General features: G+C 27.3%; 1 long non-coding RNA gene across 1 annotated transcript; it reads left to right on the forward strand.

The window, feature by feature from the left end:
* The first annotated feature begins 4,551 nt into the window (after positions 1 to 4,551).
* LOC132921973 (uncharacterized) lies at positions 4,552 to 8,830 on the forward strand. The gene is made up of 2 exons (XR_009660977.1): positions 4,552 to 4,875; positions 8,669 to 8,830. It is a non-coding gene; the product is annotated as an uncharacterized LOC132921973 (long non-coding RNA).
* Positions 8,831 to 15,759: the final 6,929 nt, after the last annotated feature.

Here is a 15,759-nt window from a genome sequence, read left to right on the forward strand (position 1 = left end):
TGCGCAAACGCGCAATAATTATTTCGTGTAATATTTTAATTTTATTGTATTTTTGAATGATTAATGATGTAGGTATATTGCATTCGTCGTCATTGAAACGTGTATAAATGCGCTAAAAGTTTTTAAACTTCGTTATTATTATCTCTTTATACCATTTATAAAATTTACGTTTGTAATTTAACTGGTGCTCGTCATGCTACTAATGATGTTTTTATAAGAAAAAAATAAAATATTCTTCAGATTCCTCATAAATAAAGTACATTGTTAGTTACATACATCATATTATGTAAGCATGAGTATCAAAAAAAAGTTTCATTAGAAAAGATTTTGGATCGGAAAAAATTATTATTAATTTCTACAGTTTTATACTTTTATGTATTGTTATTGTATTTATGTGTTAAAAATAAAATGATAGTTTCACAAATATTTTGGTTTAAATTCATAGTATTAACGCTAAATGATAATGAACAAGTTTAAAAAGATCTCATTCTTATGTCTTAACCTAATTATGTAAAAAAGTTAAGAATGTCTGCCTTCAGCTAAACGTTAACATAATATGTTCAATCGAACTTCTATTTTTCTATATACCAATTTTTTGATTTTTAGAATTAATTTCGTCAACTTCAACAAATATCACTCTTACTCTATTTGTTTTTCACCCATGTTATTAAGTATGTAATACTCGTAGTTAACTGCATACCCATCTATTATCTTCATATAAAATTTGTAACCTAATTAATTATATTAATAAAATAACAAGTATATACATTTGAACAACGTGGTACATTGTTTTCTAGTTATATTTTGTACCATAAACTTTTTATCTGGGGTATTTTTTTGCATGACCATAATAGGTATAAATACAATAACTATAATAAGTATATAGAAACCATATTTTGATATTAACACATATTATATAATAATTAATAAATCATTGTATAGACATATAGTACGAATAATGTTCGTTTATTGCACAACGCAGATATTAATATTATAATAGGTACCCTAATAATAAATAATGAATCGCAATATAGCTTTTAACTATATTTTTAACACTGCTCTTTTCCAAAAAATACGTATACATATAATTTATATCGACTACCGCATAATATAATACAGTGGAACAAACTTTTTTTAACTAAACTATTTCATAATAATGCAGAATCATCAATTCTTCTACATCTATATGTCTATTATAATTTATAATACGTCACCCGCTTAAAATTATATTTTATCCTGAAGCAATGCGCTCCGCGGGAAACTACTCACGGTGTAGTTAACATTTATTGGGTACGTTTTAAATATATCTTTACACGCCTTTTTGAATTTAGAATCCCGGAACTCGAGAAGGGAGACGCTTTACATACTATTTTCTCGTATTAAATAGTTCATTAATAAACAACGTAGAATTTACCGTAATCGACTCGCTTTTCGGGGTAGGAAAATAATATCAAGGCGATGTTCATAGTTTTTGAATTAAGCAACTAATGGGTAAGTGGGAAGAGTTGTAACAAACTCGCATTTATTATACTGTAATAAATAATATTATACGCCTACTATTATTGTATATACATTTACAACAATTGAGAAGACCTATCAGTATATACACGTAGTTACCGTGCGGCGTGATAGTGATATAGATTACGATTTCAAACTAAATGTATATTAGCTATTCACATATTATGGCAGAAGGCCATATAAAGAGGAGCTGGTGCGTTACGGATACGTTATGGATAATGGATTCCCATAATATTATACTATAGGTACACGAGTCCGCGATTAAGTAATGGCTAAAACGCATATTATACATCTGTTATACGATTTTTAATTTTTATACGTTTAACTTTTATACTCGAGATTGCTCCGACAGTGATTACACAAATGACCTAGGCTGAACGACGTATATTCCGATTACAATTTCCTGTTTTGGTCGAATTTCGTCTTTATACAACGTGCGTGTCTTGAATCAGACACAGCAGAGGTTCCCAAACTTTGTTTATGGCGTACCTCTTATATTTATTACGAATCAGATACGTACCACTAAAACATAATTTTTAAATTATATATGTGCGAGGTGTGTATTGATAATAAATTACAGTTTATTGACGTATTTTCTGTAATTCAGAATAATAATTAATAATAATTTACACAAAATATAAAATAATATTAGATCTATCACAAACATCAATAAAAATAAAAATAACTTTTCCATGCTAAATTATATAATTATAATATGGTCTTAACCCTTAAGTGTACCATGGTTAATAATCATTCAGTCTGTCTCGTACCACAGTTTTGAAACCTCTGTTTTACAATTAATACGCATTACCATTTACCTGTATACAAACTTTACCGGAAACTACCTTTAACTATAATATCAACAAAACATAGGAATCATAAATTATTTCATAGCAATTATATCACACAAACTGTATCACAGAAGATTATAATTACACTTAACTACAAATTATTTGGAAAAATTTAAAAATTCTCTATACTTAATATATTATATTATAAATACAAGGTATTTTACAAAGCGTTTTATTTTTAATTAGGTACACCTACATCAAGTTTAAAAAATATATGTATTCACTAAATAATGTAAATTAAAAAATTAGTGCTCTAACATGAAAATCAGAAGTTGATATCACCACTTGACACTCCAGAAGTACAAAAATATCTCAAGAATTTTATAGAATAGTCTTTTATTTAAACATTCCAAAAATCAAAATTTAAATATATTTATAATTAAATAAAAAATGGAAGTGATCATGTTTGGTGAATCACTCTGTATAAAATAATATATAAGTATTGTATATAAATATAAGTAATATAACTATATTCTAGGTATATCGATTTATGATATCATCGGTGTCCGCGAGCTCGAAGCTATACGTATTTTAAATTTGCACTTTCATCTTTCAATCTGTATAATAAGTAAGATATAGAGACATGTTATACGTTTACTTATTCTATACTTTTTCCAGACGTATTATATCTTCCAGCTATACGCTGAAATCAGACACGTATATACAATAGGGTTTGTGGAGTTCAACCCCCCCTCCTCATTCCACGAAAAAATTAAAATGTAATATATTTATTATGGTACGTGCCTAACGGCTAACTGCAATACATAGAATATATATATATATGTGTATATAAAAAAAAAATGATATTATTGTGTCCTTAGTCAACAATTGGACGCGAAGGTATTTTGCGATGACTTTAATTTTTTTGTTGTACACAATATAATATGAGAGTAAACAGGTTAGCATATTAATACACTATTCACGTAATAATATTATGTTATGGTTGCCATACGTCCTGGTTTGGTCAAAACTGTACCAGTTTTGATAAAGTACCCCGGTGTCCCAATAAAGTGAATTAATAAAAGACAACCAATTGTTCTGGAATTAAACTTCAATAATTTATTTTAACATTTTGTCTCTTAAGAAGCATTTCTAGTAGATGAACAATATTGTTTTGATAAATGATAATAATATGACGAATTTTATTATTTAAATGACTGATGAAATTATATAGTTATTATATTTCTAAAAAAATTTCAACCTGGCTATGACCAATATTAACGAATAGGTGTTCATTATTTTATTATTTCCACTCAAAAAATTGTGTTATCACATCGTTTATTAATAATTTTGTCGGTTACTCATTCCGATTTGTAACTTTGAATTAGTTTTTATCTTATTAACATATATTGTAGAGTGCTAACCATATATGTGTTATTACAGTTACGAAAAAATATGATTATGTAAATACTAATGATTAATGTAGAAGTGGTAAGATTTTCTCTATGAAATTTATGTTAAAAATATTCATCCCAGTTTATGTATATTAAAATATAGCAACCTATCATATATTACGTAGTATTGTGTTTCACGATCGAATTTCAGTTTTCTTCTTACACAAACATTCGTTACTTCAGAATTTAGGGATTAATACTTTGTTCTTAATGCTCTTAAAAACGTATAAAATATGCATTCAGTCACGATGGTTTTAAAAATATATTATCATAAACAATTTAAAATAATGTACCTAGTCTTTAGCAGTTTGATCAGTTGTACATTTGTTAAAACTTTTTTTGGAAAAAAACACATAAGTGCAACCACTTCCTATTTACCGTATTGAATAAGTATTACTTTATAGTTAGTTTACTAAGTACATACTAATACGATAGTAAGTCTTATAACTAACTAATTGGGATTCATAGGCAGACTTTCTGAGTTCTGAACAGGGGTCATTAATACCCTCAATTCGTCAGAGGAATTAACTTTCAGTTTAATAAATAAAATCATATCTACGGATTATTAGCGTGTTGTATTTTGCTGTCCGGCTTTGGGTGAAAACTGAGAGTGCGCTGTATCCAAGGCCGAAAGGAGGGACCTCCCTTGCCGTTTTTATTAAAACTGTCACGGTTCTTTTGATATGCGTCGTCGTAAAATATATTAGGTATACGATGTTTTTATAATATTATATTATATGTATGCGACGCAATTGTAGGCAGTTTACCTTTAACCGCATTAACGCGTGCTGTATATTATTATTAGGTATATGTATATTTATTGTATGTACCCATTCACCGCAAAATAGAACATATTTTTCTGTAGTACTTTAAAATGATAATTGTATATTCCATTACTGTAATAATAATAACAGACAAGTGCGCTCATTTCTCTCGCGGATAAACCTGTATTATTATTATAGAGTATCATGCGTAATAATTTATTATGGTAGCCGGTACTGGGTAAGTAGTTAGCACCTATACTTACGCAGTTACGCTTGTACAACTACAACAGACGTAAATTTGAAAAACTATCATGTGCTTTGAAAACGACATTTTGCGATATTTAATTAGTATGTATTATCTTTATGATTTTATAAACGTTATTGATGTATTGCGTACTAGCATAATATTATGTATTCAGTTGTGCACGTATACAGTATAATATACTGCATATACCAAAAAATTATGTATTTATCATTTAACAGTACAGAGAAAAATTGATCTACCAAGAAGGATAGAATTATCGAACTTCTGATGAAAAACAATTATTTAGGTTTTTTATTAAATTGTTTTCGAGGAAGCCGTATATTATAATAATGCATTTAAACGTGATTCGACTTTGAGAGGTTTTTACACTGTTGTAATACCATTTTCTCTCAGGTTAAAATTAATTTATATATTTTTAATTATATCGAAATTATTAAAACATGCCAAATAAATATATAATAAATATAATAATATAGTCAACACAAATGTGTATGTTCATCCAACGCTAAATGTTTATAAAAACATTTATTTTCAATTAAAAATAAAAATAAAATGTATTACTGTGCTAAAAATATCTTTGCTCTACATACAATTTTGAATATTAATGCTGCAATCAATTTTATTTCTTTTGTTATTGAGATATTTCTAAACATTTTACACTCCATGGTTTATACATATTGAAGAAAGAATATATTTTAATATGTTTTTAATTTTTTAAATGCCAAACGATTCAATTTGTTCATCTCTTGACTCTTTGAGCTTTGACAGTACAAGATATCACAGAACTTGTCAATATAATATTTAATAATATAATTAAATACTCGAGTGTTTTTCTAGTTTTTTATAATTTGGAAGTGTGAATTAACGTGTGCATTGCTAAAGTTAAAAAAAAAATAACGACAAATAATAATAACTGTTATTATAATAAAGTTTATTAATAAGTGACTGACAATAACGACAATAACTATAACTCCGGCTATACATTATTCCCAACGAACTAAGCAGAGTAATATGCTAACGTTTAATTTTTGACGATCGTTAACAATTTTTAATGATTAGCATACCGTGAACGCATAATATATATATTATTTATATTATAACAAATTATGCCGAACAAAATTAGTGACGTTCGACATTCGTTTTCGAGTACAACTAAAACGGTTCGTTAAACCCGCAACGGTCATACAGCAGAGTTCCTCCATTTATCATAATATATTATTTACTATTAGGTGTGTAGTGTGTTATTATGTGTACATATAATTACTAACTGCTTAGCTGCTTGACTGCTGCGTATAACGTTGTAGTTTATAATTATTTATCATATATTAAAACATGTTATATGTAATTAAAGCGTGTTTGAAAAAAGGATGGGAATGCAAATGGAAAAAAAACCCGCAAACGAGAGATTTTTACCGAGAATTAATTTTTTATTTACATCTGAAAGAGAATAAAATAAAGTTTCGGGAATTACGTCAATGTGAATAATTTCCATTCGCTTATTGTCTATTGACGTATTCTGCAAGCTGCAACGATGAATGCTCTGGAAATTAATTATAATTTTGGCACCACTGGGTAATACACAATAATGCTGCCCCTAAATATTAGTATTACACTTTGTCCGTCCATGATTGAGAGGGAGAGAGATTCTTCTGAATTTCATAAACATTTTGTCAACTTATAATAGTTTTTCATATTATAAATAATAAGTAAATGAATTAAAACTATTTACAAATGAAAATTTTAGCGCTTAAATAAAATTATTCATTCAATAAATTAAATTTTAGAAACTAAATTATAACAATATTACATCCTTCACATTTTTTATTCATTTTGTAATTTGTCTCGTCAATAATCTCAATATTAATCTAACGAATGCTTTCTTGTTATTTATTTTCATTTAGTAAACATATAAGTTATATAACTAACTGGAACTTCGACAATTATTTAATGTTAAACACCACGTAGACCAGTGATGCCCTACATATTGTTTTCTTCGTCGAGCTATAATAATATCATGTTAAATTTGTGCTTTCGTTCTAAAATTATCCAATAATAATAATAAAAAAAAAAGGAAGTTTAAATAACTTATAGAAGTTATTATATTTGGCTTTGATGAGATATTGTTTATGGATCTGCCCTAGAAATTAGAGAGAGGTAAAAAACGATTATGGTAATGTGTAATCTTTTGCATCGACCATCAAAAATGTGTTATGCGTAGATTTATTATTAAAATTTACAATTTATTATGGTATATTCCATCGTTATAGACAGTACATGTGTCCAAATGTCCCAAATGTATATTTTACATATATTTTTTGTCAGCAAAATTACAGCACTTATAAAAACAAAACGATGCTGAAGGTGAAGGTCCTTTTTGAAGAATAAAAAAATTAATTTGCCCCCCCTCCTTCCCTCTCTTTCACAACTCTCAATAATTGCTTGCCCTTGACGCCCTTACGTTTGTTAGTGTATATTTACGAGTGTGTACGCGCGCACGCTGACGCTCGCGAAATTGTTACCGAACATTCGATATTAAACGCAATCCCCGTACGAAGATTTCGCACGTCGAGTCCTCGAAGACCGCCAAAATCGTCTACATCACGCTCACTCTGTGGAACCCGTTTTCTGTCAATAACGACTTGTGTAAATTATACGCACTACGCAAAACACGTGTGTACATCATGTACCTACCAACTCGTTACCTGCAGTTTTCTATGTTACATCCAAATGTTGCATTACAAATTCGGTGGGGATCACGTCATAATATTCATTCGTAAAATTCAATCTCCGCTATATTACAAATAATGTTGTTTAGGTAACATAAAATTTAACGACCCTGTGTTCAGCAACATATAAATACAGGTATTTATACGGACAGTATAACAGGCGTTTAATGGTCTGCACGTGAACGCGCACGTGATCAACGAGGACGAATTTGTTTTTTACTTTTCACGGCGTTTTTTTACCCACGCTCGTGAAATAAATACTATGACGGCCGCCATCATGACGTGACCCACTGACTGCAGGCCGTCACTACATCTACCTCTTATAGCTATGGTATAAATAACGCGGGAGGCGATTACGCCAATTCTTGGGCCCGCGTTTACGTGTTTTGTAAACATCGCCGATTTCGCTATTGTACATATGTATACTATAAATTATTCTGTTGGTGTATATTTAACACATCTCATGTAGTACCAAAAAAATTTATACCGCTGTGAATGTGGCGTCACTTAGAGCCGGATCAAAATAAAATATTACTGCATAGGTATCTCTATTATCTAGGCACACTGCACACCCATCCTCATTACTAATTCATATAATTTATTTTACCCAAACCAACATAATTTATTATACCTACCTACAAACAAATCAAAAAAAAAATGAATTTTCCCGTGACAACAATTGTATGCATAAACGTATTAAAAAGTTCCAATCATTAAATTTCTACTTACACGGCTGGGTTTATTATAAGTATAAATATATGTACAGAAACCCATATGCGATGATGCCTTCCCCTGGCAAACAACAGGTCGTCGTCGTTATCGTATTTGACACAAATAATGAGTATTATATTTTATATTTGTCCATTATCGTTGTAATCGGATGAAAATGTTTTTATTTAATATCTCCCATACAACCGTCTAGGCTTGTTTGTATTACAACATAATTTATTTATGTTATACTGCCGTTGTATACTGCAGTATTTTTGTTTTAATATTTTTTTTTCCAAAATTTATAAAACACGAACAAATGTTAATTTTTTGTAGTTGCATTCGATAATGTTATAGACGTATTATAGTATTATCTATTCAAGCTATTTGTTTCTATATTTTTTATATGTTCCTAATAAATGAAAGTAATTTTTTTATTTAGGTACTTTGGCAGTAGTGACGCACTGCACCACTCTGACCCCTGATTAAATCAGGGCCCCCCAAAAGCAAGTATCCACAGCCGATTATACAAGCGACAATAAGTGAATTTAGTAACTTCTTTTAAATAGTACCTATTTAATATATAATTCATTATTTATTGATTTATTATTTAGTTTTTATATAATTTAATTTAGTAACAATAGTGACAGTTTAAAGTATCGATTGATTCTTTTTTCCATTAATTATTTCATAATAACCTGCAATCTGACAAATCATTAGACTTTTGATTATCTGGTGCAATGAGTGGACGTGGTGTAGACGTAAGTGGATTGATAATGTCTGTTTATATTTTTAAGAGAAAAAAAACTGGCGTTGAAACAAAATTCGAAACCAAGTTTACGCAAGATATTTTGTAGGAGAATCTAAAATACTTGAGTACTAATATATATATATATATATTTGTATAATATAACTACATCCGTACAAAAACAAAGAACGAAGGGAAAATAGTTTAATGTATCACTGAAGATTACGAAGATTTGCAAACGCATTACGCTAATGAAACGTAAAAGTAATAATATTATTTGGATCATCTATACTACCTATAAATATATATATAAACACAATAAATAAATACATATATAATTTTATAAAAACGTTAACACCTTGCGGATGATGATCAACTTAGCCGCTTAACGCCTTAAATTAGATATTAAATAAAGTGAAAGCTTTAATCATATTAAATTATTTTGTGCAGCTGGATTTATCGAGCATTAAATCATAAATGAAATTAAGTCTTCTGAGCGTATTACCGAATTACCGTACAGAGACTTTTTTTGTAAGTAACTATAATACTATACTCGTTTGTAATTTCTATACACGATACATTCGTAAATTTTCTATGTATTGAAAGCGTTATTATACTACACGATATTTATAGGTACTTACCCACTTGGACACTTATACTTACTTTGACAGAGGTGATTCACTTAGCTTCTTCTATTTAATCGATGCATTTAAAACGTACTTATATATATATAAAATTTTATTTTTTATGGTCATAAATTATGACCCCATGACATAAATCCAACTTTTAATTTTTTTTTAATTATTTATATATAACTTCATCATAACTTATTAATTATAATTAATTATCTGACAGCTAAATTTAAAATTTTTTTTGTACACAAATATTTTGAATGAAATTATCATAATGTTAAATTATAATATATATTAACTAATATCATAATTCGATTAATCAAAAAATAAAGATGAAATTATCTAAAATTAAATACAAATTAAAATAACGAAACATTTTTTATATAACAACTGCTTAAGTGTAAAATATACTTTAATATTGCAATATAGTTTTGGTTTCCGTCATATAAAAAGCAATTGGCTTAACGTAAGTCATTGAATATTTCAAAAAGCCGTATAAATTTTTAATAAATATTGAAGATTCAAGTCCAATATAACTTATACATTAAATCAATAGCCCCAAATAATTTTTCAGTTTCCTTTTTGTTTCATACCATTATATCAAATATAAAAGTAAAAATATGACGATAATACTACCGGTTGTTAATCCATAATGCTATACCAAAACATACTGTTTCCGCTCCTTTTTTATTTATTATAACCTTAACGACAAATTCAGAACGTTTTCATTTACCTACCGTTGAATCGTTCTACACTAGTTTTCACACTAATATATATAATACTTGCATACTACAGTATACACATTTTCTTAGTCTATCGCATTTCCTAAAACCATAAGTCAGATATACAAATTGTATTTATAGGGGTTCAGTTCACGAATTCCTAGTCACGATACATAATAAAAATAAAATTATTAATATGTACACGCGGCGTATTGCTAAAATAATAATGATTAGCGATGTTGTTCCACACAATCATAAGGCATGAATCATGTAGGTATGCACTATGCACAATAATATTGACCACACGTACATAGACTTCATTAATTTAGTGATTTGATTATCATGACATTGTTAATTGTTATAGTATTTCGGCTAAACCACAAAGTAGATGGAGTCCTTGAAATTTTAATGAACGTTAATTAGGCAGATATATATACAGGTCGATAATCAGTTGGTACTATGTACATTTTGATGATTACATCTATAGGCTACTCAGGACGCAAAAATACGGTTTGAAATAGAAATTATTACGATTCTATACAAACGTAATGATAAAATTATTAAAACCATAAACATGATTTTCGGTTATAAAGTAGAGATGTTTAAAAAATGATTGTTATTATTTTTACGTGTTTAAATATAGACAATATTATAATAATAATAATAATAATATAGAAAAGAATAATAAATTATAATACTATTAAACAGTATAATATTATGTAATATGCTAATATGCAACACAGTTTTTTGATTTTAATTGGATTGTATTTACAAGACAAGTTGAATTGTAGTGTTTTATCAACCGTGTTCCTTGCTGCATGTAACTTGGTGGTACATTATAAATATTTTGTCTTGAGAGTATGTCATATTTAGTTCTTGTGGACTATGATAGTAATAACTTATGATTTATACAAAAAACTACAAGACTACCGATAATAATTTTACTATTTATTCCTTTCCCAAAAAAGCCCAACAACTTAATTATTATTTTAAAAATAATTACAAATAGTAGTGAAATTTCATAAATATATATTATCTTTTTAAAAAATTTAATATATAAATATTTATAACAAGTATATTTATTTAACTTAAATTTCGTATCAGAAGGCAATAACTATGCTGGATAGACGGGAAATTGGCAAAGGCCCACCTCAACGGTTGTCACTCTCTCAATTATACGCTTAATAAACTTGTAGCTTATAAAATTATGGATTAAAAGATTTACAATAAAACATTCAATTATAGTTTTGATGTTGTTCAGTTTATATGATGTAGGTACATAAGGTATTTATAAATGAGTATAATTTTTTTTTTGTTTTAGATATAATTATTTAACTTGTCACGAATAATTTATGAAATTAATTTTTTTTCCTCGTCTAGAAAGATTTGTTAAGATAATTTCAACGTAATCTGTATCTCAAGTGCACAGAAATATATACATGATATATTGATACATAAGGTAAACAAGTATCACCTATAGTTTAAATAGATAACTATTCATATTTTGGCGTTAAGCCAACATACATCAGTATAAAATAAAATATAAATTATTTTTATATACTAGTACAGTATATATATTATATAGTATATACCTATATACCTATACTACTATTAATTATTATAGTCAATTGTAAATAGTTATAGTAATTTATTCAATACATATAAGTTATAACATAACAATTTGCGTATTATCATTTTCTTTTATTATTCGACTTAAATACCTATTGACTATTATGCTATACATATATATATATATATACTATGATATGCTCATAGAACAATACACAATTATTTCTTGTGTACCTAATTAAGTAGTTTTGTAATTTATTATTTTTGTTTAATTAATTCCACTATAACTTATAAGTGGTTTCTTTATAATTATCGGCTGTTATTTTTTACACAAATATAATTATAATATTTTATTCCTCCATCGCCCATTATTATACGAAAAAAAATTGTTACATAGATAATACAATAAAACCTTTATTTAAAAAAAAAAAACAATATTCACATACAAATCGATTACTTCCTAGTTCCTTTTTTTAAAAAGGTTATTTAAATTTAAATTATCAAATACACATCAGTTTATCAAATATCTAAATTACTGCGATTATATAACTTCAGCGTAATCGGACCACATTGTATAAGTATCTTATACAATTATGCCCAGGCACTGAATGAAGGTATACTAAATTCTATTTAACAAATCACGGTAGTCAATTTACTTTTATTTTGTATGTTCATTTATATATTAAATTCATATTTCACAGAGTGTAATGTAATAAAATATTATCATCGTTGTCCTTTTCCATTCTCAATTCACGTTTCGACTCTACTTCCGCACCCGGACAAACGTTGAAACGTGCATCGTATAGACTTCCGATAATATTATTTCCTAGTTCATATAGCATGTCTTTTTATGGTTCGATACTTTTGATAATATGTATGGGATTATATTCTATGTACGCTTCTCGATAAAAGCAAAAAGTGTTGAAATTGAAAATCGAAAAAACAAACAATAATATTTTCCTTGGCGATAACATTTCAGATAAGCATTATGTTGTCTCCTTAATCCTTTTAAAACCATGGCAAGAGAAATAATCTCTTAGAACATTCTAATATATATTCTCAGTATCTTTAACGCTGTGTACATTTTAATAATCTCCAATATGAATTATCAAAATACCTAATATAGTGTTTTATGAGGATAAACTATACGTCCATATACCATATACACACAGTGTATATAAATTACTCTTTAAAAAGTTTCAAACTATTATTTCTTATTTAATTTTGTACAAAAAAAAATATCTTAGAATCGTGAGAACATTCTAAAATTTTTATTTTTAAATTTATTAGGTAAACGTTTAATGGAATTTTATTGATATTTATGTTCTTGTTTTGACGTAGTCATATAAGTATAAAATATATAAACTAAATTCAAATCCCACTTCAAGTTTCGTTATCTCAACGCTATAAATTTGTATAGATTATTTTATTTTACAGACTTTATATCCTATTTTTTTTTCAAAAATAACAACATGTTTTACAATAATAATATTTATCTTGTACAGGAATAAATAATAATATTGTGATTGGTAAATTGTTTAAGTATCAATTTTATTATTTTCAATTCACTATCATTTCCCATATTAATATACCTGTAGTTTACAAAATAAAGCTTTATTTAAAGATACATTATACATTTATACAATAATAATAAAAATAATAATAAATAGGACAGAGGACTTGTAGCATTTGCATATTTGTTTTACGTAGTCAAAAAAATAGCAGAGTACGAAACAAGTACATTTCATGTTTTCACACAGCTAGTTTTGGAATTTTATTTTGCATATAAATGCATATTTTGAGTCATTTTTGTTTTTATGGCATATTTTACAATTTTATACTTTTTGAGACATATTTAACATAAATCAATTTTTTCCACACTGATTACTGCCAGAAAAAGAAATATAAAATTAAGAAAAATGTGTTTTGCTTATTTAGCTATGGTATAAAATATATTTAAATTATGTAATTGTTTTGAATTGTTTTACGTTTTACATGCTATTTATTTTATTAATAATTTTAAATAAATTCGCTAAAAACATTTTTAAATGCATTACTATTATGGGGTTTTAAGTGCATCATAAATGTTTTCATATTTAGAGCTTATTTAGAACTACAAGTCATCTACCCTAATAATAAATAATTGTAATGGACATATTATTTTATATAGTTACGTTTAATCGAAGGTGTTTAAGTACTATACAAATAATGTATACAAGTATATGAAGACTATTATTGAATATTAAAGAGTCCATTGTAAATTTCTAACATTGTTTCACAAATTCATTGATTAAAGAAGTCACCGATATTTTTTTTAGAATTGTATTTCAAATATATATAAATTAGATATATATAAATATAATACGAATAATTAAAGTTATTATCCATGACATAATATTTCAGTTGATGTAAAAAAACAACCAAGTAGGTAGTGGAAATGTTGAAATTTCTGTATTCTGTTTGTGAATGCCACAAAACAAAGTAGGATTATTACTTAAATAAAACGCCCATTAAACTATCAGAGTATTGTTTATCACAAAAAAATACGCTTTACAATTCAAATTCGAAAACGGCCTCCTTCGTTATTTTCATCAATTTCCGGACATTTTTTCAAAAATAATGATATATTTATACAAAGTAAAACACTAAATAAAAAAATGATCATACCGAATTCGATGAAATATAATAAACAAATAAACGTAGCTGTCCGGGTGTTATCATTAACGGTATAGAAGTCTAGACAGAATATATTATTATTACTTTTATTATTATTATTATACTTGTATAGTATGCTGTGGGTAAGACACAAGAAGAAAACCGGCTTAATGTTAACGCGGGAATTGCGTCCTTTCAGTTAACATATTCGATCTTTTTCTACTATAATTGTGTATAAATTTTAGTATGTATAGTCGAATAAAATCCATATAATAACGGTGGACTTTTGTTCACCGACGGGAGAGGGAATCGACGAAGAAAATAAATGAGAAAACTCTACACCTGCGAGCGGTCCAAAGAGATGAATTCAGGCCATAATATGGGGCATTGGGGCACTTTACAATACTGCACTTTATTATTATATACGATTATGATTATTATTATATTACGATAATCTTTTTCGTTTATGGTATAATGTGTTTAAAGACTGTTCACTAACTCAGAAATTGTCTACCCTCCATGCGTGCTGCTACAGTCATTTTTCTTTTCAATAGTGATTCATTAACCACGTCATGTTTTGGCCAATAAACCCCACAGTGGCGCCGAACCCATGTACACAATATCATAACTATACAACAACGACCGCGGTTGACACATATATGTATTTATATATATATACCTATTACCTACGTATATATTTAAAAATCATATAAATATTTAGTTTTCGTGGTAGGACTGTGGGGGGTGTTTTTTATATGTATAAATCACATATAATATGTCATAAAACGTTATAAGATTCTGGCGCCACCGTTGCTGGCAATAGTGCAATACCTATACAATTATATCATGTATTATGTCGGTTGTTTACTCATCTATATAATAACTTTATATACATATTATATTATACTTACTTACAAATGAATATATAGTTCATATATATATATATATGTATACAATCGTATTATTGTATCATTATTGACACGTGCACGTGATGACATAGTTCTTTTGCCGCATCCCACCAAATTTTTTGAGCTATATGTTATTTATTTATTTATGTATATTAACGGGCGAATCCCTACACAACAATTTAAAATTTAGATAACATATATAAGTTTAAACATGATAATATACATAGTTCAATAATAATATGTTATAGGTAAGATAGAATAAATATAATACAAGTAGTAACAATAATTTTTAATACTAT

The sequence above is a fragment of the Rhopalosiphum padi genome, chromosome 2, assembly GCF_020882245.1.
Source record: "Rhopalosiphum padi isolate XX-2018 chromosome 2, ASM2088224v1, whole genome shotgun sequence".
NCBI classification, from domain to species: Eukaryota; Metazoa; Arthropoda; class Insecta; order Hemiptera; family Aphididae; genus Rhopalosiphum; species Rhopalosiphum padi.